This window comes from Pinus tabuliformis, chromosome 4_2 (assembly GCF_031772625.1).
Source record: "Pinus tabuliformis cultivar Carrire ecotype Pingquan chromosome 4_2, CPIR1, whole genome shotgun sequence".
Taxonomy (NCBI): domain Eukaryota; kingdom Viridiplantae; phylum Streptophyta; class Pinopsida; order Pinales; family Pinaceae; genus Pinus; species Pinus tabuliformis.
Window position 1 is genome coordinate 703,887,060 of NC_142304.1, and position 9,732 is coordinate 703,896,791.

The 9,732-nt window shown below is 34.5% G+C and overlaps 1 pseudogene; it reads left to right on the forward strand.

Annotated features, from left to right (window-relative positions):
• The first annotated feature begins 8,583 nt into the window (after positions 1–8,583).
• LOC149171443 (TLC domain-containing protein At5g14285 pseudogene) lies at positions 8,584–9,474 on the forward strand (annotated as a pseudogene).
• Positions 9,475–9,732: the final 258 nt, after the last annotated feature.

The following is a 9,732-nucleotide window of genomic DNA, read 5'->3' on the forward strand; positions in this document are numbered from 1 at the left end:
TTTACACATTTAAAAAAATTGAAACTTTATTTTAACTAATATTAAATTTACAAAAAATTAATAAACAACTTTTCATATTTACTCTTTACACCTTTAAAAAAAATTGAAACTTCAAAACTCCATTGTTGAATGGTTTACACCTTTAAAAAAATTGAAACTTCAAACTCCATTGTTGAATAGTTTACACCTTTAAAAAAAATTGAAACTTCAAAAATTCATTGTTGAATGGTTTACCCCTTTAAAATAAACTTTAAACTTTTTGTTTAAACAAATCATTATTCTTATTAAACAAACCTTAAAAAAATAGAATACCATATAAATATTAAAATTCTTTTTAAATACATTTTATATTCATATATATAAAAAAAAACTTTACACTTCTCAGATAAAAGTCAAACTTCTCTTTTAAACAAATATTTATACTATGGTTAATATGTATATATAATTTTTTAAATACATTTTATATTTATATAAACAAAAATAATTAAAAATAATTAAAAAATATAGAAATTGATAATATCATATGAATATAAAATCATTTAGATAAGACTCCTCAACATTATCAACCTCAACCAGAGAACCAAATCCACTGATACATTAAACGGTCAAATATTATCGCACCTTAATCAATGTGTGCACCCTGAAATCAAATAGTAAAAATAAAATCCATTCATTACAGTGGAGATCATTGTGGTGCAATACCGGAGCAGTTTTTGTGCTTTGATAAAATAAAATGTGAAGAACTCTGCAGACTCTTTATGCTGCGTGCGGTCATTGGCGCAGCTGCTTGACTTAATCCGCCACGACATTGTCGATTGTACATCAAGCATTTCCAACGCTCAACTGCAGACAACATCATTAAATTGCAACACCTTTCCAAGTGATAACGTTAACTTTTCCGACTGTGGGAGCATTTGCAAAGTGCTGCACCCATTCTGCTCTGCAATTATTTCCTTTAATCTGCTCTGCACAAGTCGACGTAGAAATCCACAATTGTTCCCTGTCCAAACATGCATGCAACTGTACAAACGGAGGCCTCAAACACTTAAAGAACTGCCCGACTCCATGTAAGAATGGTAAGGGAACGAAAACATCGTAAGAATGGTGATCTCTTCTGCTCTCCTGATGGGCTTACGCATGAATAAACATTGTGGTTCCCACTTCGAGCACTTCCAGCCAGCTTTAGTTCGGCAAGCAGAAATGGTTTATGAAAGACCGCAGAAGCGACACCGGTAAAAGAACAATCTTGTTGAATGAGGTTGGCTTCTTATATTTTTTATTTGGAAACACACCGCCAGAAAGCCTGCCTCCCGAGGATTCATAAAGCGCTCTGCGCGGGCTATCAAAATTTAAATTTTAAATTTCAAAATTCAAATAGGAGGGATGCGTTAGTGAGGGCGAGTCCAAAATTCAAATAGGAGGGATGCCACGCTCTCCTGTCCGTCATCGATACGATCTCCTTCTGTCATCAATACGATCTGATGGGAGGCTGCGGGTGGCTGCGGGCAGGGTCCCTGGGGTTTCGATGGGCAGCCTGAGCGAGAGTCCGATGATGTATGGTCCATAATGCTCTATAAGACTGTCAGAGGAGTACCTCCATAACATTAACTTTGCTATGAAAGTGGAAATAGGACTTGCCTATATATGAAATATGGAATCATGGGTATTTATAGTGGGCCCATTCATTGTATCTACCCCTTGGAATATGGATCACCCACAATTGAATACAACATTGCGGGATGACTGATATTTATTGCTCGCCGTCGTCGTCCACGTACGGCTTGTGCCGAGCGTTTATCGTCGTTAACTTGGTTTTTTTGGGTTTAAAAAATTAGTATAGTTTTATTTTAATTTGTGATTTTAAATATATTTTTGAATATAAAACTTAAGAAAATATTTACATTTTAAGAAATTTGATTTTTTAAAGTTTTTTTATAAATTTTGAATTAAGATGAATCTCCAATAGTTTTTAGTAACACATTAATAAAATGTTTCAATCAATTTTTTTTTTCTTTATTTAAAATAATATATACATAATTAACAATAAAATATTTTATTTATAATTCACATTTTCCACATTAAAATCTCAATACATTTTTCGTCTTATTCAAAAATAAACAACATATATGATAAGATAGACTCTCACACACACTCTCTCCCTTTATGCGTGTGTTGTAATATTTTTTATTTTTCTTTCTTTTGGTATATTGATAAAAAAATATAATCTCATTACATACACAGAATCCAAAAAGTCCATCAAGTCAGGAAAAAGACAATAAAACCATGGAACAGACACACAAAACACACATATATATATATACACATGCATACATTGAATTATTTTTGTTTTTAATATTTTTAAAATGTTAAATATTTTCTCTATTTATTTTTCTTAATAATATCTTATTTAATACAGACATTACAATATCTTATCTAATCTAAAGACACATCTCTCTCATATTTAAATGTAAATTGTGTTTTTTCCTGTAAAATTGTGAATGAAACTTGAAGTATTTTTATAATTGACATTGAATTTTTTTTGTTATCATTTTTTTTTTAATTTTAATTTGTTAATATAAATATTATTTTTAAATATAAAATTATGTAAAAGAAAAATTTTATATACTAAATTATGAACACCCTAAACAGAAAAGTATATATATATATATAATATTCTCAGAATTTCAGAGGGAAAGAAAAGTGTAGTTTACGGAGACAGAGGAATTGTTAAGTAGTCAGAATCCGGCCAAAAAAAATTTCAAGAAATTTTGCAATGGGAGTGTTTGAATCATGTTTTGATAGTAGAAATAGATTCAACACAATCAAAAACATTTAAAGCACTTGTGGAAGTTTAGAAACTATGACTTGGATTTACAAAAATCCATACCAGATTTTATCAAATTCTGGCCAAAATTTCCATGGAAAAAAAAAACAAACGAATTAGAGTACGACCACTGGAATTAGAGTACGACAAAAGAAAACGAATAACCAGGTAGAGGGAAAGAATATGGAAAATGCAGAAAAGAGTGAAAAAAATATATTGGAATATAGCAGAAAAATAAGAAGATTGAAGAAAAGAATAATATTATATATAATTAATTTAATATAAAATAATATAAATTTGATTATAATAATAATGACATATATATACATATTATCTATTTATTTATTTTAGAAAAAACAGTGAAATATAAGAGAAAAATAAGAAGATTGAAGAAAAAAATATTATATATAATTAATTTAATATAAATATAATTATAATAATAATTAATTAAAAAAATATATATTTTAAAAGAATTTGTTAATTACATAACTACGTTCAATATAGATTAGAATAAAGTAAAACTTAAAAATAAAGAAAAGTAAGAGAATATAAAAACTAATAAATTTGAAAGATTAGTAATGAAAAGATATAAGAATATATAAAAACTAATCATAAATTTGAGAGATTAGGAATGAAAAGATAATAAAATGTATAGAAAATAGATTTCTATAAATAAAAGAATAAATAAATTATATAAATATTTTTAATAACATAGATTCTATGAAAAATAAATAAAGATTAAATCTATATAATTGAAAGGAGTAAAAGAATAAAATTATATTTATACTATAATTGAAAGGAGTAAAAGAACAAAATTATATTTATATTAGAATTTGGAATGATATATAAAAGAATAGAAATATATGAAAAATAATAAGTGTATTATATAATTATATTTTTGATGAGTGTAATATGTAGTGTTGATGCAGTGTTCGTTTCTTACAAAAAAAAAAAGTAATTAGTTAATATATTTATTTTTTTTCTAATTTGGTAGATATTTTAAACAACAAAAAATCAAAATTTGGTTAAAAATTATATAACTAAATTTTCAAACCAAAAAAAGGTCCAAATCTTATAATTGTGGAATGGAGTTATATTCTAATGGTTTTAAATAACCAAAAATCAAAATTTGGCTAAAAATATGATTAGATTTTAGGGAAAAAAAAAAGAAAAACTCAAAACATATAATAGTTAGATTGATCCATATCTTAATTATCAAAACCTTGAATGATTAGCTTTCAAAAAATATTGTTTTTAACCATTTTAAAATGCATTTGTAACTATTTTTACTATTGAAATTATTATAATATTTTTCAATTTAAAAGTAAATAAGATATTTAGATTTGAAATATAATGATGTTAATATTGATTATGTCAACTAAATACTCTTTAAAATGATCTTTCATGTGATGTTTATCTTATAAGTTTCCTCACTAAATTTTATGTTTTATATTTTAATGTTATATCTTATTTATTATCATTATAATATCCACTTAAAATATTTTATATTTCAAAATTATCTACACAATATTGCATTGCAAAACATTAATAACATTAAAAATATTGTTACTTCTAAGTTCAAAGAAAAAATGTGGTGTGACAAAGATTTAGCAACTAAAAGAAAATTAAGATATTATAAGGAGGTCATCAACCCCACCCTAAAAGATCAAAAGTGTCTCTATTTTAACTCACTCAAAGAAGAAAATTAATATAGCCAAGATTAGAACGAACTCTCATGAGCTCCACAGTGAAACTTGTGAAACGGGTAGTTGCCTAGTTCCTAAAACACCATGGATGGAAAGTATCTGCGTGAGAATATGAACATCAAGGATGAAAATCACTTCCTCTTAGAGTGTAGCGCGTACAACCACATTAGATCTCAGTTTCATACTCTCGATTGCAACACTGACCTTCCTAGCCTTTTACGATGTCAAAATTATAGTGAGTTAAAGCTTCTCTCCAAGCTTTTTGAACATAGAAATAAAATCTTAAATCAAACTAAATAATTCTTTTTTAAGTTCAATAGATCAAAATTTGGTCTCACTAGAGGTTAACCAACATCATTATCATAAAACATAATTTAAAAAATTATATATATATATATAAATATAAATATAAAGAAAGAAGCTAATTTATCTATTTTTAAATCTTTTAATACTTGAGATTCCATATATATTTTAAATTGTATTTTCATATATTTCTTAATTATAAATGAAAATGTAAAATTAAAATCCATATAAATTTAACATAACTAACCGAAAAAAATTGCCGCATGCCTTTACGTTACATCACAAATCCCCCGCTTCCCCTGAGGCAGGCCACAGATATAATCCCCCACATTCTCCATTCTTCTCTCTGCGCTGCTCTCCCACAATAACACGAAAGCCATGGCAACGGTCAGCACCGTAACATGCCATCCCATAATCGACCCGGCCGCCGTAATCGACTCACTCATCCACTTGATGGACGATGTTCTTCGCAAGGAGGATCAACGATATGATCTGCTAACTTATTTGAGACCTGTCAAGAGCCTTCTACAAGATACTGACATCTGCTTCAGATATCTACAAACGCAGTTTCCGGAGAGTGTGGAGAGCGTGAAGATTTAGTTGCAATTGCTGGAGAGTTCGCTTACAGAGGCAAATGGCCTTCTCGGTGGGTCGGGACCACGCCAAAGCTGTCTTGCCTGTGTCGTGCGCAATTCCAGAAGACTCTCCAAAGAAATAAGGGTATGGAAATCATTTTTTAAGCTTCTCTATCCAGGCTTTCAAACTGACTTTATTCAGCACGTTGCCTTACCAGGCAACGCCATAAACAGCCGTGTGGTCGGCCCCGTCATGGAACTGTTGGAGGATGTTATTAAGGAGGAGGATAACAGTCAGATTCTGCAAACTGAATTGAGACGTATGGAGGGCCTTCTACAAGATATTACCACCATCTTCCAAGCTGAGCACAATATAACCACCCTCTTCCAGTGTCAACGGGAAGTGGCCATGAAGATCATGAATACCTGGTTTCCAGACCTGCGAAATTCTCTTACAGAGGCAAAAGGCCTTTTCGATCGCGATCCCAGGAGACTCTCCAAAGAAATAGGAGAATGGGGAGCATCTTTTGATAAGATCTATCATGGCTTGCAATACGACTTGTCAATATTGGTGACTTCTGTGCAGTTTGTTTCATCAAAACTGTTGTATAAAGAATATGCATTACTTCAAGGCGTAGCTTTCTCTGTGTCTCTAGGTTCAGGGATTATAGATGAGGCTCAACGCCTCTCTGAATCTGATGGGTCTGTAGGTTCGGGGACTGCAGATGAGCCAGGGACTGCAGATGGGGCTCAACGCCTCTCTGAATCTGAAGCCTGGATGCTGTTTCGCAGAGGTTCGGGGACTGCAGATGAGGCTCAACGCCTCTCTGAATCTGATGAGTCTGTAGGTTCGGCGACTGCAGATAAGCCAGGGACTGCAGATGAGGCTGAACGCCTCTCTGAATCTGAAGCCTGGATGCCGTTTCGCAGAGGTTCGGGGACTGCAGATGAGGCTCAACGCCTCTCTGAATCTGATGAGTTTGTAGGTTCGGGGACTGCAGATGAGGCTCAACGCCTCTCTGAATCTGAAGCCTGGATGCTGTTTCGCAGAGTGGCTTTCCAAGGCGGCCGACTTTCTGTGGACATAGATGAGCGTGCCAAGAAAATTGCATATGAGTGCAGAGGTCTGCCTTTGGCCATAAATGTAGTGGCCGCAGCAATGATTGGGAAAACCAGTGTACATGAATGGGATACTTGTTTATCTTCCATTAAAAACGTAGATCCATCTTTTCCAGCCACTACTCATCCTCCCCTCGATGCACAACTCTATGCACAACTCCGGTATAGCTATGATGCTCTGCCCAATTCAGACGTTAAGAGGTGCCTTTTATATTGTGCTATGTATGAGGAAGGCGAAGAAATTGATACGTATACGTTACTGCAAATGTGGATTGGAGAAGGGTTGGTCAAAAGCAAACAAGGAACCTATGTGATGGATATGGCTATTGGGCGCAACTATTTAAAACTCCTTGTGGACCGTTGCCTGTTCCAGAGCGTTAGACGGAGAATGAATGTCTTTAAGCGGAGGACAATAAGAGTTCACAGTTGTATCCGTGGAATGGCGGCCTACATTGGGCAGAAAAAGCAGAACTGCACTTTCATGGCATGTCAAAGTCGACAAAATTTTCCAGAGGTACACGATCAGAACTGTTGCAGAATATCAGCAGCTAATAATTCTATGGAATATCTACCCACTGAGCTGAGATGCCCAAAGCTGGCGAGTCATCTGCATTTGAAAGAGCTCCCGTCAGAATTGCTAGTCAGCCTAACCTCTGTCAGGGTTCTGAATCTGTCGGGATGCATCCAAATAGCTTCAATCCCCACCTCAATCGAGCAGCTCAGAATGCTCGAGTTTGTCTCATTAAGCGGGCTTCCCATCAAAGATTTGCCCGTTGAGATATGCCATCTTTCTGGGCTTCAGTTTTTGGATCTTTCATTTTGTTGGTCTCTAGAGTCATTGCCAGCTCAGATTGGAGAGCTGAAAAATCTCAGGCATCTCAATCTAAACGAATGTGACTCGTTAAAGACGATTCCGCGAGAGATCTCTGAACTTACTTCGCTGGGCAGCCTCCAGTTAAATTGGTACCCAGGCTTAAGTGTGGAAATGGAAGCACCGGCCAGTATTTGGAGTTTGAAGGGGCTCAAAAATCTGACGGACTTACGGGTATATATACACAGGTCGCGGCATGGAATTAATGATGGCATAATGGGAACCTGGTCGGAGATGAGGCACTTAGAGTTGAACTATAGTCATGGAGAGGATCTTCTTCCACAGGACATGCAGAACATGGAGAAGCTCCAGAGTTTTATGCTATACTACTACCAAGGGTTAAGTCTCTGGAATTGCAAGTTTGCACATCTTGAAAAGGTTAAATTGTATGGTTGCGAGAAGATAACGAAACTCTCTCCATTGGAGCAGTTGCCAAATTTAAAGATTCTGAAGATAGAATGGTGTATTAATTTGAGAGTGTTGGGGATAGGGAGCCAAAACAGATCTGCAACGTTAGAGAAGTTGGTTCTCAAACGGCTGTGGAAGTTAAAGAGTGTGGGTGGAACATCAACGAGCGGAGTGTGGGATGAAACCACATTACCTCAACTCCGTGTCTTAAAGATTGCTCATTGCGAATCTCTCAAAAGATTTCCCAAAAAGCTGCCAAATTTGTGCGTTAATTTATAAGCCAGTGTATGTTGGCCACAAAAGTGCAATGGAGTGGTGGAAAAGCATAAGGTGTGATGATGATTCGACTAAAACCAAACTTCAAAGAATCTTTATACCATGTGACAGGTAATGAAATGTTTTTGTTTATGGTTGAGTATATTGTAATTATTTTTTTCAATACATTTGATTTTTAATTAATTATTTTGCTTTTTCTTCCTTCTTTGTTATTGAAATTTGATAAATTTTATGGAAGAGGAATATGTTGAATGCCGTAGTTTAACGAAGTTATAATTTTTTTTGAAAAATAATATAAATTTTGATAAAATTTTTTGGAAATTCAAATTAAAGATCAAATTTAGTTATGAAGTTTAAAATTTTTAGATATGATTAAATTCATTTACACCATCAAAAAATAATTTAAACACTTTCAAAATTAAATTTCATCAAATTTTTTAGGGAAAAGTCTACCAAAGTGGAGGAATTGCCGGGTTGGCCGCCTCGCAAAAACCTCTCGCTCCCGCTACTGGCAATTCCTCCGCCCAGCTCCGCCCTCCACATTTAATAATGTCTAACAGGAGTTCCATCGCTGCCTTGCCGCCATTCACACCTCAATTCGAATTTGGGAATTAACAGCGGGCTGCATTCTACCAGGCACTCCCCTGGTCACCAGAACATGAGAAACCGGAAAGGCAAGAACAGGTTCGAGGCTGCGAGCTGTGGCGTCTCATTCGTTCATGCAACCATCGTTTGCATTCTCTCTACTCACGACATGTGCAGTAACCCATGGAAGCTTGATGCACCCAACACAGATGTAGAGAACAAAATCATAAAGTTCAGCACTGCATATTTCGTTGTGGACTTGCTCCACTATTTGCTTGCCAACCCATCTGATCACCTCTTTATATTTCACCATATTGCAACTTCCTTCTACCTAGTAACTTGCAGGTACTATGCAGGCCATGGAGGGCTCTCCGCCATCTCTCTGATAGCTGCAACGGAATCGACGACTCCATTACAGAATGTGTGGATTATTTCTCGTATGGCTAAAACGGAGTCTGCCTTGGCCAACATGATCTATAGTTCTGTTTCTCCATTTTTCGCTGTGTATTTTACCGTGGTGAGGTGCATTGTTGGGCCTTAGTTGGCATGGAAGTTGGCCTCCTTCCACTTAGCTAGTAAGGCAGATGCTGTTATTCCTTACTGGATGGCTAGTTCATGGATGGTTACTGTTATTCTGGCTCTTTTCGGGAGCACCATCTGGGTTTACAAGCTCTGGACAGGTTTGATCTGTTTCTATGCAAAAAGAGGGACTCCGAAGGGCAAGCTTGGAGCCCAGAAAGAAGAGTAAGCATAGTGGAGCTTGATCCAATTGTTATAACTGCAATGCTTTTAGTTGAATTAACCAATTTTCCTGTATTTTTCTTTGTGTAGGTGTGGTATTTTAACCGTTCAAATTGATAATAATAGTTTGCTTCCAGGCCCATTTGTAAAGTATTGTACTTCAGTCAACAAACTCTAGAAACAAAAGCCATGGTGCTATTCAGTAGCAATTTTCAGGATTTTGGTGTTGTGTATTTTTTAAATTTTTGCGCAATCCTCAGAATTGGGCAATTTTTTTCATTATCTTTAAAAGCCTGATAGGAAGATTACTAAAAGGGATGCAAA